This window comes from Diuraphis noxia, unplaced genomic scaffold (genome assembly GCF_037042655.1).
Source record: "Diuraphis noxia isolate RWA-SAM2 unplaced genomic scaffold, SU_Dnox_SAM2 contig0005, whole genome shotgun sequence".
NCBI lineage: Eukaryota > Metazoa > Arthropoda > Insecta > Hemiptera > Aphididae > Diuraphis > Diuraphis noxia.
In genome coordinates, this window is record NW_028301715.1 from 19,195,797 (window position 1) to 19,214,326 (window position 18,530).

Sequence of the window (18,530 nt, forward strand, 5' to 3'; positions counted from 1 at the left end):
TCTCAAGCCGACCTTAGCCCGCCGCTTTAGAAGCTCGTACGGTGGTGACATCTCTCACTCAGCTTCTGCGGCCTGTCGAGCCCTCTTCTCTTCTTCCTTGGTGATCAGGATGTTTTCGACCATCCTATAAAAGAGTCTGAAGGTCTCTTCGGCGTAGCAGAGAATCGTCAACCTCTCCTTGTCTTCTGCCGGTAGATCTTCGAAAAGGGTACCGCAGAGTTTGTTGGGTACATCTGCAGCCGTCGGAGGACGCCCGAGACGCACACAGATATCTGTGCATAGACCGTTCCAGTTCTCGCAGTGGAATAAGGTGTGTTCTGCTGTGTCTGAGAGACACTGGCAGTGAACACACCTTGGGCTTGTGGCCCTCAAAATGATGCATATTATATTTACTTGAAAATTCAAGGAACAAAAGGTAGAGAAATGAAGGAAAAAGATACATGAATATAGTATGTATACAAATACGGTTTTACGCATGGAAAAATGAAAGAATTGGAAAAAATTTATCCGTTTTGGGTCTAAACTCTATATGTTGTGCCGGAACATTATCGTATCACATTTATTCACATTTTTACTAGTTTTCCAATTACTATATTTGTTAATAGAACTTTTTTAAATTAAAAATGGCTCGCAATTTACAACGACCATTACAGTTGTACTGCATATTATAAAGGACCCAATATTAGGTTATAGATCGATATGTCACTTGCAGTTAGATATAGTGTATCGAACTATTCAAACTTATTTTTCGTTCCGAGTATTATTAATTATCGCCATCACATAATTTTCATCTCTATATTTGCCTACTACTATATTATATACTACAACTACGTAGTATAATTCATCGACGACGGGTTATTCGTTTTTCAACCTCACAGATTTCATTATTGTTTTTGGCAGACGTTGGAGGCGACGATAGGTATCTGTCGCCAGAGAATTACACGGTTTACGATGCAACACGCATGTAATATATATATATATATATATATATATATATATATAGGAATTTATTATATATCCATAGAGTATATATATGTATGTATTACATAAAAATATAGACATATAATATAGTTAATTAAACGTTCGCTCGTATGTAACACTAAGTATTCTTTTTTCCCAGTCGACCTATTGATTTATATCAACGCAATCCCGAACCTGATGGGTTTGCAGTTAACCACCAATATATCACAGTAGGTCATAATATTTGTGATATTGATATTGTTATTATTATTATTATTATTATTAATCTCGTGTACAATGACAGCGTCAAACTATATAAGGTTAGGTCATCATATTTTTATAACAATAAATAAAAATCACGTACCTATTGTAAATTATATTTTATTATTGCTTTTATAGTTATTTATATATGATTTCCTCATTTTATTACTATTCATAATATTATTATTTATTTCTACGGTTATATTAGGCCATTAGGGTGAAATCAGTGTAACTTAGATATGGACTAGATAATCAAACTCCTTCTACAAAGAGGTAATTATAACCAGTTGATATCAATCAAGCTACACAACACAGACAGTTCAATCCAACGATGAAATATTTTAAGCGATATATATTTTAAGCTCACGGACTTAGACGGCTGTAATTTCGTGCAGAAATAATATAAGTCCTGAAAAACGCGCGCGCGTGTGTGTGTGTTTTCTAGCACTAAATAATATTGCCTACCTCAATATAACACCGAACACCACCTATTATCAATTTTTAATTCAAATAACGTGTGTGAATATATGTATATAATATGTACATTGTACAGGTATACCTGTTGTATATATTAATTGTATTTGCTTTTTGAACTTGAACTTTATAGTTCGACAAATACATATTCGTGAGCGAGCGTTACACGAAGGTAGCAATATTATTGTGCGTTATTACTTATTTATAGTCTGATAGTTTTTATGTTTTGTTATTAATTTAATTTAGAAAAAGTAGGTATCTACTCATATACTGTATACATAATAAAAAAATTTAGTTAATAATTAGTAAACGGCACGGAATCAGATAAAACATTACTCGACTATTCGTATATTTTTACACCGTATAAATAGATTTATAACACATTGTATCACATTACATTATTTTTGAGTAACTATCGCTCAGTGAAAATAAAATGACGTTTTTAAGGATATTCGACATCCGCGTTTGTAAAACGTACAATTATATGCTATGTATGAGTATTGCGTGCATTCATGTAAGCAGAATACGAGTACAATTATGAAAACTCATATAATTGTTTTATAAAAAATTTAAAAAAAAAATCATTTAAATTCGTTAATATAGGTAATGGAAGTAATATATTATTATGAATGTTTACAATAAAAATAACTATTTACAAATATCTGGTTAATTTCAAATTACAATAATTGTTTCTATTTTGTATTCAACTAGAGTGGTTCATAGAATATAATACCTAACGATAATATATTATTATTATACATTTATACATATTATTAGGTATGTATCTGTAATCTAGTGAAGGATTTTTGGCTGTTTTATATGATTCCTAAAAGCTACGTGCCTTCGTAGCTTGTGTTGAAAGAGCCCATTTACTCGTATAATGATAGATACATTTTACATCCATTATGGTTTATAATAATAAAAACTAAACAAAACAACAATATCGGTCATTTTATAATCGTTTAATATATTTAAATCGTAGTTATTTTTGTATATTTTTTACAAATCATTTTACATAGGTGCTGCGTGAATTTTAACACTTTGATAAATAATAGGTATAATATATTATATTGACTCCAATGGAGAATACATGTATTTGAGTATTGTGAAAAAGGATAGGGTTGTGGTGTCAGGTTTTTGTAACTGAAAAATTCGGAGAAAATAATGTAACACGACGTGGGGTAACTTTATATTTTTGTGTTTTTTCTGATGATATACATCTGTATACACATATAATATACATGTACTACTTATTTATTACACAGAAACATCCCCGGTTGATGTTAAGAGAATAATAATAATAAAAAAGCTTGGTTTGAAGGTTTTCTGTGTGTGGTGCAGCTTCCATTCCTAATGTAGGTATAACGATAGACGAATATTTAAGTGAACCGAAAATGATTATCTGTATTGAAATTGAAAAATAACCCTTCTAATATCGTAATAGACATCCGGTGATAAATAAAAATTTGTCAGTAATTTTTCTCCGTTAACCGTTTAAACGAGGGTCCACGCAATTATGTCATGTACAATAATTTTATATATAGGGACACATATGGTCCACCGTTTCTAGCCGTAAGGTTAAATATCATTTTACGTGTCATATGGCAGTATTATTATTGTGGCGTAGTAGTTATACATATAAATTATAATAATATTTAATATCTGTGTGTGAGTGTATGGTTTTTTATGTATATATATATATATATGATTACATACGGCCACGGATCGAGAAATAAATTTTGGAAGACTTCCAAAAGGGGTTCTGATATATTATGTACAGTGTACACGTTCGAATTGAACGATATATTAGGTGTACGGTTTTCTAATCGGTGAAGTGGAAAAAAAATAAAGTTTCATGCTAGCTCGTCATCTGGACGCACAGTTTGATTAAAATTGAAAATATAAGCCACTTCAGTATCGAAAAGAAAAAGACGCGTTAAGTGAAACTAGCTAGCTGGTTTTCGAACTGCAAATTATATGAGATTATCTTTACATTTCAAATTCATGCCATACAATGTCAATGAGTGTGCATGTTTATATATATATATACATATATATACAATACAATCTACAAAAGTGAGCATCAATCTTTGTATGTGTTACTTACACGAGTTAACTCTATCATTTTATCTTTTTCTTTCATTTCTGCTGGTATTATATTTGATAATAACTTTACTATCAACATGCATCTAAGTAATATTGTACGATTAATTTTTAATGTATTTAGTCATTTAGTCGTAGTAAGTTTCAACTTTTTGACCAAACTACAACTACAGTAAATTAATTTAAATAGTTAGACCCATAAATTTGTCGACGGCATGAATTATTCACTTCAATAATAGTATTTACCTAATAAACAACGTAAACACGACGCCGTTTGTTATATCAAGGACAGTTAATTTACGATTATTTTTATAGAGAATGTGGTCTTAAAAATTGCAGTGGTGCTGAAAACGTGTGGACAATATTATTTTTTTCTTAAAAAAAACACCTAGATACACATGTCCAAAACATTCTTCGATACATTTAAACATTTAAACGTTTAGGGCTACGATCGGAACAGACAATTTGTTTTTCGATTACCTAATCTCATTGAATTCCATCCCCCAGAAAAAGTGGTGGTCCATCCAGTCGGTAGTTACTATAATGACACTAGTTAATATTAATATATGTGTACCATAATGTATGTTAATATATGATAGTATTATATTTTTTATCACAGTGCAATGTGTATATATTACGATAAAACGGATGGCACGGAATATTTACCTCTTTCGTTCAATGACGGCCTTAAATCGAATCTCGCAGCGTGAAGTCGAAAACTTACGACTTTCGATGTTGTCAAAAAATTCAAAAAGGTCGAAAGAGCAAGGAGCAGATTAAGGGACGAATGGACGGAGGTGAGTGACCAATAGTCACATTAAAAGAAAAATTAAAAATTTTAGAAAAAAAAAAACAGATCGCGAACCAAAACCGATAATTCCACTAAACAAAAACACACACACACACACACACGCGCGCGCGCGTACGAGTACTCGCGGCGTATCTATACTGCGGCGCGTGACGACAACAAAGATGATGACGACGGCGAAGGCGACGACGACGACGGCGGCGACGGTTATAATATCATACGCCACACACGCTCAGCAATTCGCCGGCAGCGGATTTTTCGCGCACTCGCACACACAAATACACACGCACAAGCGCACACGCAGAAAACTGATTGTATAGCTCGAAACCGCCGCGCGACACTCTGTATTATATTATATATATGTTATAATAATAATAACAATAATAATAATAATGTATATATGTGTAACGATAGCTTATACATACACGTCATGATATTATAATACTGTGCCGTATGTGTGTGTGTGTGTGTGTGTGTGTATGTGTGTGTGTGTATGGTGCTGCGACACACGCGCTCGCACACACCGGTATTCGAGCGACCGGAGGCGGACAGACCGCGTTGCGCGCGTCGTCGTGGTATAGACGAAAAGCTCCGGCGCCCCGCCCGCCCGACCGACCGTCAGCGCTGCCGCCATGTGACGTCACGCCCGTGAAAAAGAGACCGAAGCGCGCCGACGGGGACGGAGACGGTCGCGGTGGAGCTTGCAGCAGCAGTGCGTGGGCGACCTACCTGGAGGGTAGTCGAATGGAGGAGGGAATTCGAATGGGACGATCACTGGTGGTGGGGGTATGATTTCTGTTGGAGCGGTAGTTTGAATAGTAGGGTAGGGGGTGGCTTGGAATTTTTAAGAATCGGTCAGATCCCAGCCGCACTCTGTATAATATTGTTATACATTTTAGGTACCTATACCAACGCCGTTGCTTTCAAACGCTGTATTTTTTCCCTAGCCACCAAACAAGCAGCAACCTGTTCCCCCCTTCCAACGTCGGTTGATTGTAAATTTGTATTCATAGAGAATTGGTGGTAGCATAAAAATATAGAAATTTTGTCCGTATAGTATCTAACCCGAAAATTTCCACAAATGAACAATTAATGTTGAACAATAAAAAAAAATGATATCCGCGCGTAGTCTCAGTATCTGAAAAATATGATTTAATAATATAGCTTATAGTACTTATACATTTTAAAAAGTTTAAAAGTTTAAATTGTTTGAAGGATAGACAACATCAACGGTAGTCACTTCATCGTGGTGTCTTCTGGATAATATTCAATTGGTAACATAAAATAATATGATTTATTAATAGAAATGTAGGTACTACTGAAATGTATTGTGCACATGCAATTTGCATTTATCCCGATTGACTTCTGAAAATATAACTCAAAATTTTTTTTTATCACAAAATGTTATCTGAAACGTTATAGGTAGCTGGTACATGAATACATAATGCAAAATGTAAACAATATTATCTAGATTTTTACTTGTGTCTAGTGTATTTTTAATGACATCAGAGCTCTGTTCTCTATTCTCTGTTCTCTGTGTTCGTCTCTCTCTTTGTCTTTCTATTTTTCTTCCTCTCTACCTCTCTACCGCTATGGGCTTCTGACGATAAATTTCAGTACTTGCACAGTGCACACTATAAACATATAAATCACAAAGGGATATATAGTAACTAAGTAATCACTCATCCACTTAATTTTTAAAATGTAAAAGCATGATTTTATATAATGCGTTATACATACATATATATACCTAACCTATAAGTGATACTCACGAGACCATCAAGTGTCAACGTGACTTGGTTAAGCCCGGTGTCTACACTCAGTGTGCATACGCGCTGTACATGGAATGGTTTCTGGTCAAGTCTATCTTTTTGCCGATACTTAATTATTTTGTCTGTTAAAAGAGGTGTCCGTTACATACGGGTGATTGTTAAGACAAGTATCACAATGTATAGTTTTGCACAACAATTTATATGATTAAATGAGACTACGTTCTCGGGTTAATTATTCTAAAAGGTTTTTATCAAATCCGTATAAGAATAAAAAAAACTTTGTTTGTCCGAGGCATGTTTTAAGTGGAATGATATTTTTTAATTTAATGTGTTTTCTCAACCTAACCTACATGTAATATCGTTTTGTACATATTATTACATAATATTGAGTACTTTAAGTCATATTTAAACGGTTAACCTGATGTATATTGAAAATACTTTTAGCTGATTATTGTATTATATTATATGTACGAGTATATGCCAGAAATTCAGTTTTTTATACGATATGAATAATTTGCATTATTTGTTTTATTTACAATAATATTACATTTAATATTGTTTTGTTTAGAAACCATGAACGAATTGCATTAGGTATACACTTTTATCACATTTTGATTAATTTTACAAAATCCAAATACTTTTTTCCACAGTATTTTTTTTTCTCAGAAAAATCTATCAATGTTTTCAGTTGTATACACAGAATTCAAAATGTAAATTTTATATTATTTACAACTTGAATAGTTGAGTGGAGCAATTCCATAAAAATAGTAATTAATTATTTTCACTATCAAATAATTTATAGATTGAACAATATTAGATGTTTAAATACGTAGAGTAATTAACTAGATATTCTATATATTATCTTATATTACTTGAAATAACGTTAAATATGAGTGTTTATTCAAAAATTAGTTAAACTTGTTCATATTTACTTTGTGGAGAATAAATTGAAAAAATTAATAATTTAAATATAATAACAACTGCTGTAAAAATTACATTTATTTATTTTATATAAAAACGTTGTTTTGTCCTATAAATTATTTCTAATGAATATATTGGTAGTCAAATAAAAAATAACTTAATTATTATAATTGTGCTAATATGTTTTACTGGAACATGACTGAAAGAGAAATGGAGCACTAGGAACGATAAAAAAAACATCAAAATATTCATTTTTTTGAATTCATTGTATCTACTATATAAAGGTTAAGGTTATTGTATCTACACGCGTAGCTATACGCGATTGACGAAAACGAAATCACATGCTTGAAAAATAATTTAAAATTTAAAAGTAATTTCAAAACGTCTGGTAAAATGCCGATATAATAATGCTTTCTAACTCAAGTGGAGGCACAGCCATTTATTTTAAAATTTTGTAGTTTGTATCTATCCATTAAAAATTTTCTTTCAATAGTTTCAATATAGTGATGTTAGTTGTGATATTTGAGTGAATTGAACTATTATAAAATTAAAAAATAAGATTATTATCTAGGACATCACTTAGATTTTTATTTATATTTATATTTTAAGTAATGATTGAAAGTAATGATTTTTTTTAAACTGTATATTTTAAAATGATCATGACTTACTTAAAAATAATAATGTCAATAAAATCCTAGGTGAAGCCCTAAGCCTAAGCTATTAATGTTACCTTAAGATTTTACAATTTGTCAATTCATTATAATATAGAAACTAACAGCACATTGACATTATTGAAACTAGTGAACGAAAATTTGTTATCCCGTATGAGTATAAAACTGAAACAACACATGGGGGTACGACATCCTCTTAAAGAACTTCGTTGATTTATGTTTATCTATTTAAAAGACAATTGGAATTTTTAAAACTATTATACTATTATTTATAAAAATTCAGTTTAAAATGATAAATGTAAAAATAATTATAATTATAAATAACTTAAAAAATATGAATTTATTTTGGTAAATAATAATTTTTTTAAACAAATCTTGGTTTACTCAAATACAATTTGCAGCTTTCCTTAGTCATGAATTATTCATTAATTTAGTTTTACTAATTTCGATAAATTGAATCAAACATAATAATATAGATAAATTATTTATATAATTGAAATGATCAAAAACCCTTACTATTTATGCTTTTGATTTGAGTACATCATGAATCCCGTCAAACAGGTAGTTTGTATACCTATTTTAATCTGTATATAATAAAATATTATAGGTAACTTGATTGCATTCTAAAAACATTGCAAAATAATTTTAAATGAACGCACCCAAGGTTTAATGCCCATGTATACTCGTAACTTACTTACAAAGACGTAAACCGTTTTCGTACTTATACACACAATTTACCAGTCAGTGATATTCAGATTAAAATTTTTTATTTTAGTTGCTCAGTGTACCTACCTAAAAATATTTGGCAAAGATTATTTTCTGACGTTTTTGAAAATAAAAAAACAGTGTGTTTTACGCTTTATTATTATATATGAATATTAGTTTTACTCTTACAACGCTTGAACTACAAGAGTTGTATGTGTGTGTAGGCATAGTTTTCGTTGTGCACGAGTTATTATTAAACGCGATGAATTCGAGTGTACCTACACACAGTTCACATATTTTTGTATTCATTTATTATTTTAATAATACGTTTATTTAATAAACACTGTGTAGTGTGTGTCAGAATTTTTGGGGAGGCGGGATTTCAATCATTTTAGATTCTGAGCGGTTAGGTTTATGAGCTATGAATGTATTTATTTTTAATTCCAATATTTACTGATTTTTTTATGTTTTGATTAGTTTAAATGGCATTAAAATGCTCATAAAAAAAATCCTAAACATGAATCAGCGGCATTGCAATTCGTCGTCAAAATGTCCATTTTTATTGCAGCAACATAAAATAAAATAAATATTACATATTGGAACCTAACACAAATAATAATCTTTTATCGTCTCTGTGAATCGGAATTATTAGTCTGTTGATCTGGTACACGTGTCAATTTATATACCTAATAAAATATTCCTATAATACGCTTCACAACCTCCACCGTGTTATTTGTGTTTTCCAAACATAGTTATTTTCCGAGTTTTTTTTTTCCATTATCTCGCCAAAAACTTATAAAATTTATTTTTAATTTCAGGAGTCCATATAACACGAAGACTTTTGGTTTAACGTTGAGCATTTTAAACATAATGGATTCGTATTTGTGCATCACCACCATCGAAAAACTTAATATATTCGTTATACGAGTATTATAGATTTAAACATAACGCGTGGTATAGGAGTATAGTTTGATAGTACCTATATAATTTAATAGAATTGTTATAAATCGTAATAAGCTATTTTTTTAAAAATCTGTCAAAATCTTTTATGTTGTGTATATCATTAAATTAAGTTACACTGGTCGTAGTTTACATAATAATAATAATAATAATAATAACAATAATAATAATATTATGCTTGGGCACGATCTTTTTGACAAAAAACATCAATACACAGTACCTGTTCACGTTTTGGACGTTAAGCTGGTACGTAATATACCACGCTGTGTTATGTGTATTCCTAAGAATTTTAGCAGCGACTAAATCCGTTAGTACAGACGAATTTTTTTTTTATCGATGAGCTGGTATTTTCTAAGTTCTACGTAATATACTATAGACCAGCGTTTCTTAAACTGTGTTCCGTGGAACCTTGGGGTTCCGCGTAGAACACTTCAGGGTTCCGCGAAGCATAAGTAATTTTTTTTTAAATGTTCAAGAAAATTACTTTAAAATATCCATTATGGAAAATAATACTTGTATATTAAATAATGATGTATAAGCCATATGGAATAATCTATCAGCTAACTCTATATATTCAATAATCTATACTTTTACTTAATATTATAATTTATTTGCAAATAATCCTAAAAAAAACTAAAAAGCTAAAAAGAAGTAGGGGTTCCACGATAAAAGTGGACATTAAAAAGGGTTCCACGGATAAAAAAGTTTAAGAAACGCTGCTATAGACCATACTTAAAGTATCTAATGCGAAGAACTACTCTGACGGTAGTACGAAGGATCGATTTCGATAGTGGTACAGTCACGAACAAAGTTGCTCGATGTCCATATTCCAATAAAGACGTCTCGGCGAAAACATAGATCAGACTCAAGATCCAAAATATAATGTTTTAATGTGTATAATGTTGCAGCATTTGATTGGGTTACTATCATATAATGTTGGAACTTTAGAATCACCCTTAAAAATGTGGTGTGGATATCCAACGGCTAAATGGTGTATATAGAAGGTGTCACAAATCCAAAAATATGTACCTGTAGCGGCGTGGTGGAATGAATATAGAGTCATAGTATATCGACCGCCATTAACCTTTCACATTCAATCAAACGAACGTAAAGTAGGGAGATTGAAACCTAAATAAGTAGGTATAATATTGGTGTAAATATAATATTATTGTGAAAACGTACAATTTTGATGCTTTGATATTCGTGCGACTTCGACTAAGTGATGTGCAGAATCACCAGAACCCGAAATAAAGCTGAGAAAATAAATCTATTGTTTTTTATATTTGATTTTACGTGCCCGAGCGATCATGACACGCATACGACACATATTTTTAGGATATAAAAGATATTATCCGCATCTATATGAGAGAGTGACTCGACCTGGCTTGAGTAGTGTTTGACCAGGGGCGTATTTAAGGGAGGGGCACATGGGGCCCGTGCCCCCCCCCCCCCATTCACCGTATTTTATACTTATTTTTATTATATGAGAAATTTTACAACTCTACGCCCCATTTACGCAAATTTGAACTTTTTGTTTGTGGGCTAACCCCTGTGTTTGACATAAATTAGAAAAACAATTTAAAATCAAACGTAGGTCTACAATCACATTTTTGAAATCCAAATACTATTTATAATCACTATTTTGATGCATTTCTTTCAATTTTCAACTTTTATTAGCCATCATCATTTTCTCATAGAAAGTTTCAAAATGTATGGCTTGCCGCTAATCAATTTTTCAAACCACCATTGTATTGTGTATAGTATTCATAGCGAATATATTACAATATTGGTATAAAACATAAATACTTAAGATAAGAGTGAAATTATTTTTCTATTATTTTTTTCTTTTAGAAATCGCTCCTTTGCTTTCCGGTCTGGTTTAATCTAAAGCCACCGCCGCGCGCCGCCGCCGTTTGATATGGATTCGGTGCACGTAAAGTTTTCAACCCATCGCCGCCGCCGTCTGCGTGTTTGCTGCTCTATACCGTTAAAATCAATACACGTATGTATACATATAAATTGTATATATAATGTATATGATATATATTTATACTATATTACTATATGTAATAAATACGCCACTTGTATACAGCGTACCTGCATTAGAAGTTTGGTATCTGGTTATATATTTGAAAAATAATGAATACGAATACGTGTTGTATAATATTGTTACGACTACTCCGACGATTTGTGCCCTCTTATACAGTTATTTATTACTATTTTATTCATTTCTGCCGTGATGAATTTTATTTTCTTTGCTATGATTATTATCTATTAAATCCCACTAATCACCACCTGCACCGGCGTAGCGAAGACGAAACCACGTCAACGCATTTCGTTTTTGTTTTTGTTTTCATTTCTTTTTATATTTTTATTAAATATCACATTTTTCATAACCCGAAGCCGTGGCCGCCATGGCTACAGACTAATTATTCGAATACATTAAAAACACATGTTTCGCGCTCGCGTTTAAACTTCGCTGTCATTAATTAAAACCGTTCTAAACGTTTTCACCAATGAAATATTTGAATTTAACTTGTTGTTTAACGAGAACGATTGAAACGTACGACCTATCAAGTTCAATAATTACACTAATCGAGTCTGTCGTTATGATATTGTATCTCATCTAATTTCTTCATTTTAAGTTATAATATTTGTCACCGGTGGTTTTCGACGTTTTCATATAGGTATATTATGTTATATTATTACCTATTATATAAAATACGATAATTAAGTGTAAAACAAAAAAAATACGAGGGTTATCTACAGTTTTACCATTATGAGTAAAAAAGTATTCTACAAACTACACTTAATTGCAACTGCTTATAGTTATACGAAGTTGAAAACGTACTACCCTACGTTTTGAAAAAAATGTGTAATTACTATGCATAACTCAACGATAATAAGATTATTATTATTTTTTTTTGCGCCTTGTTTACCACACATTAGGCAATACACTAATACACGATCGTTTTTTATTAAATTTTTTTGGATTATACCATATAGTTATAACAATAATAATAATGCAAAGGCTTCATGGATTTAAATCACTGTTGCTCGTTTAACACATCCTTTCGTCACAATAATTATTAATAAAACCCAACCGATTATAATATACGCAATACGAACACTTGGTGGTGGGTCACTTATTTCATTTAACTAATTGTGACAAGTCAGTGATTTTGAAAATATAAGCGTTTAATCTACTATAAATATTTATATATGTTAACATGTATATTATTCAAAAGGAAGAGCATACAACACGCTTTGTTTTTAAAAATAATAAGTCGACAACATTAGGTACAATTTAAAGTTCAAACTCAATGAAAACATATTACACCGAAAAATATAAAATTTCTATGCGAATGAAATTCAAATTTAAAACTTTAGACTCTAAAACAAACACCACTTGTTTTTTTTAAATTTTTGTCTGTACAGTTAACACAACATACAGTTGAATTATTAGACATAGTATAATTTTATTATTGTATTTGCATAATGTTTTTGGTACAGTGTACATTTCTTTACTTGTTTTAGTTTATAGATGAATGTTTTACTTGCTACCATTTTAAATTATTAAATTCTTCGAAACTTGTATTTTTTTTTAAACTTATTTAAAACTTTTCAATTAATTATTTCTTTCATAAGACAAAATATATTATTAATAATATAATTTATAATCTAAAATACCACCATACATTTTTCTTGTTTTATGATCGGTTGTGGGATCTTTGCTGACAAAATTACTTTATTCCACATCGATTCCTGTCAAATTACGCATATTTCTAAATTCTACTCAATCAAATAAGATTTATCAACTTTATAACTATGTTCTTCCATCTTTTCCCGTAGTCTTCTCTTCGATATTTTTACTTTCATTATATTACATGTCATTAATTGTTTTTATAAAACTGCTATTGTCCCATTAGCCTGATATATACATATATCCGCCCATTCGAGTATATATATATATATATATATATATCTGATGATCTGGATCAAATTTTCTCTTCATACAGCTCGCATAGTTAGAAAATGGTTCTAATTTCCTCTTTTTCTCCGGAAATATTCAATAGCGGTCTATATATTTTCCTTATTCCTTTTCTCTCAAAAATACTTAGTTTCTCTTTATCTTGTTGTTGCATACATCGTAGGTTAGGTTAGATACGTATATAAGTAATTAAAGGACTTATGCACTTATGTAATGTAATTTTAATATAATAATACTTGCTATTTTTTTTTTAATAATGCAAAATGAAACTACAAAATATTATAATAAATAAATCATTCGTTATTCGTTCATTTAAGTTTGAAACAATCCATGTATTCAATTGAAATTATGTTTAATCATTACATCGGTATAATTAGTGAAATATTTATTATAAACTAACCTAACCTAACATCAAAGAACTGATTTACTATAAATTTAATAAATTATTTATAAATAAATATAATAATATTGTTTATATAAACCTTAAAAAATATGTACAAATCTATACAGCTCAAAGAAATAATAATACATATTGATATCACAGAGAAATACCATTTATTTTATTTATGATATTATATATTGACAAGCATATCAAAGTCAATTATGTTTTTTTTTTTTTTTTTACAACGCTTTGTAACGAAAATGTACTGACCCGTCACTAAAGATGTTTCACATAGAAAATCGCCCAGAAAAGTTAAATTTTAAACCATAAATTCTCATGCTTTCTATATCCGCATAAACAATTATTGGATACTGAATAGAATCAAAATATCGTATATATATATTATTATAATAAAAACATATGTTCTATAAAATATAAAGGAGTTTAATATAGTTTGATAAAGTTTAGTTAAAAGTGTAGCAGTGTAGGTATCTAATGTAATTTTCAGTTTTTAAATAATCGCTTAAATTAAAACATTGATATACCATACTGATATTTTGTTGTATAATAATAATTAATATCTAAAATATCAATTATTTACAATGAGATACATTTTATCGTGTCATTTGTTGACGCAACGCCGTTGGTCATAATGTACAGCTGTGTTTTTCTGGAAAAAAAAATGGATTTGTGTAGTGAAAACAAACAATATTTTTTGAACAATCTAATTAACTTGTATTTCTATAAATTGAATAACATGATGAGTGAATGAAAATAAAAGCCTAAATAAACATTGACTGGAGGTCCTATTCTGATGTTTGTATATTTTCTATGTTTTCATAAATTAAGGTGCACACATGTAAAAAAATAATTAAAACTATTGCTAAACAAACTCTCACTGAGATTTATGTTTTTTATGAATAAAATAACTATAATTTTGAACACGTTTTATGGCACATAAAAATGTTAATCTGAACACTTGAAGCAATAAAAATGTAATTTAAGAATTTTCAATATTTTTAATTTCTATAGGAACGCAAATTGTCAAGCTTTTTTACTACATAGCAAAATGTTATCAACATAAATGATGAAAAAAAATCGTCCTCAGAATTTCAGGTAAAAAATATAAATACTTACATATTATAATTATTAAACCAACATATATAATAATATTAAATAATCTTCAGTCACTTAATTGGATTATAAATTATTAAAATTTATAATAGTTTAATAATTTTCACGATATTTAATATCAGTTGTACCTATATAGGTTAGTTACACTATATAATATAATAATAATATAATTTGTGAATAGTTATATCAAACTTCGGGATTTTCCGTCAGACACGCATTTTTCAGATACATTATTCATCATATTACTCATATCGCATATGGACATGCCACACAATAATAATGTAATTTATATAATTTCTAGTCATCGAGGTCAAAATTTGAAATTAATAAAATTTTTTATTTACAAACTGACAGTTGGACGGAATCATTATACCTACTCGGAATTATTTCCATTTACAAATACCATATGTGTATGTCCCAGATGTAGGTATAGTATGCAGTCGGGTACAGCTGAAATTTCCCAAAAACATTTTCCATATTATAGAATAATGAGAGAAAATATTGAACCGTAATGCAAACGCATTAATATATGATGCATCATTATTAAGCTGCCAGTAACACAACAATTATTTCGAAAATTGAATGATGGAAAAAACATTTGATTTTTAACGATTTATCGAAAATATTTTATACTTATATTTATCTACCGGTACCTAAAGCACACAGTATCATGATAATATTATTAAAATGGAAACGTCAAAACACTCAAAACTCGCATAACGTTTTGAAACATCGTTAAAATACGGTCATCTGTGTTTGCTAAATGTACGTAATTTAATGTCGATTACTGCAGTACTTTCTCGTCGTTGTGCGTTAGCATATCACGAAAACACTAGAAGAATGATAACAGTAATGATAACAAATTATTATCGTTATATCTTGGAATGATTTGAGTGTTAAATGTTGCGTTGCACCAGGTTCGTGATGTATAATTTGAAGTCGTTAGGACGACGCCATTGCGCGTTTACTTAACAGAGCAGGTTTAATAGTTGCCACGACCAATGCACATTGCACATACATAAATAATTTTAACCATTGTCATTATCGCATTCTGCTATCGAACAATCGTATATAAGACCAACGAAATAATTTACCTTTGTAATGATATCCATTAAATTGATATTCGACGTATTCAATTCGCCGAGTCTTTTCGTCCAGTTTAAGGGTCTCTTCATCTCTTGAAATATCCGATCTCGGTGAATCGATCGGAAACACGCCAAATCGGAGGTGCGCTATGTTTTATTACCAAAACTATATACCTTGCTAAACCTATATGGATTATTAGCTGCTGACAATATTATTATTATAATGTTATTTTATAGATATAAAAAAAATAAAATAATTAAAAAAAAAAGAAAGAAGATTTTTATGGACATCGAATCGACGAGACGATATAAATTTAAGGTTTTTCAGGATAACATGATTTTATTGGTCGCGCAGTTAATTTTTTATGAGTAGTGAGTATACATGAATAATCATAATAATTATAATTTATTGGAACAGTAATGAAAATACTAAGTGTAGGTATACCAGATATAGTCTATATTGAAAAATTCAATTTCTGTAAGTACACAGTACACTGCAGAATATATTGTAACTAAGTATGTCGAAATGAATGAAATTACAAATATAGGACAAGAATATTATATACGGTTATAAAAAGGATATGTTGGATTTAATTTCAATTAATTACAAACAGTATTTTAGTAGATATTATTAATGTATTATTTTTGCAGCCATATTTTTTCGTGTAGAAAATTCGTGCAACAGTTATTGAAATGAAGTTAAATCTAAAATTCATATTTTAATAATCTAATGTTTTTTATCCAAAGTTATTATTTGATAAGTCTGTTTGCTTATACTATAGGTATATAGTTAATGCATAATATACTTGCAGCTCTATGATTTCAACCGAGTTCAATGACTATTATAATCTATATTTAAGTTGTATTCATAATATTACACATATATTTAGGATGTTTATTGTTTACATTTAGAATATCTTTGACTTAATTCCTTTTTTGGCCAAGCCTCTGTAGACTGGATAGTTATTCAAAAAAATGGTGTTAAACATTGTTATTTAAAATCACATTTGATAATAACACATTTTATGTAAACAGTTTACTGACCGAAATGGATTTTATCAAGCCTACCCAAGTCCCATAAATATATTAATATTAATGAATGATTATATAATAAAAAAAAAATATCAAATTAAATAATAAATTTCATAATAACATATCAAGGATTAAAACGGGAATATACACAAAATATATGTTTAACTATGTAAATGATTACGTCTTATTAAGTTCAAATTAGGTATTCATATGAATGTACAACTCAACAAGTATTATCACATCAGAGATTAAAATCATTATAGTGAACATACTACAGTTGAGTATTCATATCAATTCGTTCGATAATTTTATTAACAAAATAAGATTATATGCAACATCATACATAATATATCTAACATGTATAACGTATTAAGACGTATTTTATAATTGGTTTTGTTGCTACTAAATATTCTAAAGAATTTTCAAGTTCGGAATCTATAATAACTCGTTAAGAATTCATAATCCATTTAGATAATATCGAGCTTATAAAAAATACAACAGTATATTGATATTTAATTTAATTACAAACTAACCATAAAACATTTAGTAAAAAAACTTACCTATACGCGTAAGATATTTGTGTTTCTAAAATAGCTTTCTAATTATTGAATTAATTACAAAATGTTCAAAATGTCTATTGCACGATTTGATTTATCGATGTAAATTAGTTGTAAGTACTTTGAATAGTTTCAACCCCCTTATACTAATCATCTACAACCAGTGTAATCAATCTAATTTTTCATGCATTTTGATTTTATGTAACGTGATCCCAGCTTGTAATTTAATACATTTTTAGTTAAACATTGTACATATTTTATTTTTGAAACTTAATTAATATGACGTATTTCATTTAAAATATATAAGCGTGAATACCATAATAATATTAACATAAATTATTGACCTGACACTTTTTAGGTCTAGTGAGATCACAATCATTAGTCACACAATCACTACAATAAAATATTCCCCGATCGTCGTTGGCACATGGTCAGCTGTGGCACTTTGTTCTAACCCCTTAATTTATAGTAATAATGGTCCATATTCGAATTTTCAGACGAAAGTCCGCCGAACTTAATGCACAAGAAACATATACTTACCACGATTACGCAGTGTTTTGGTTTTATCCTTGGTTGTTGTTGTAGAGCGCAGTGGTTCCAAAACTTTGTTTCCATCGTGGCTCATTATTACTTAGTTATTATAAGTCACGGCACACTTTGAATAAATATTATCTAAATATAAATATAATCATTTTACTATGTTTTTTTTTCGTA

The 18,530-nt window shown here is 29.6% G+C and overlaps 1 protein-coding gene across 2 annotated transcripts in view; it reads right to left on the minus strand.

The window, feature by feature from the left end:
- dnc (phosphodiesterase dunce) overlaps positions 1-18,530 on the minus strand; it is a 625,052-nt gene that overhangs the window by 421,995 nt on the left and 184,527 nt on the right. The window contains exon 1 of one of the 2 annotated variants that reach the window (XM_089229251.1): positions 4,465-4,803. The exons of the other annotated variant lie outside the window; for it this stretch is intronic. The gene's annotated coding sequence lies outside the window, so the exon portion shown is untranslated. Of the gene's footprint in view, positions 1-4,464; positions 4,804-18,530 lie in introns of those variants that run through there. 2 annotated transcript variants of the gene reach the window in all.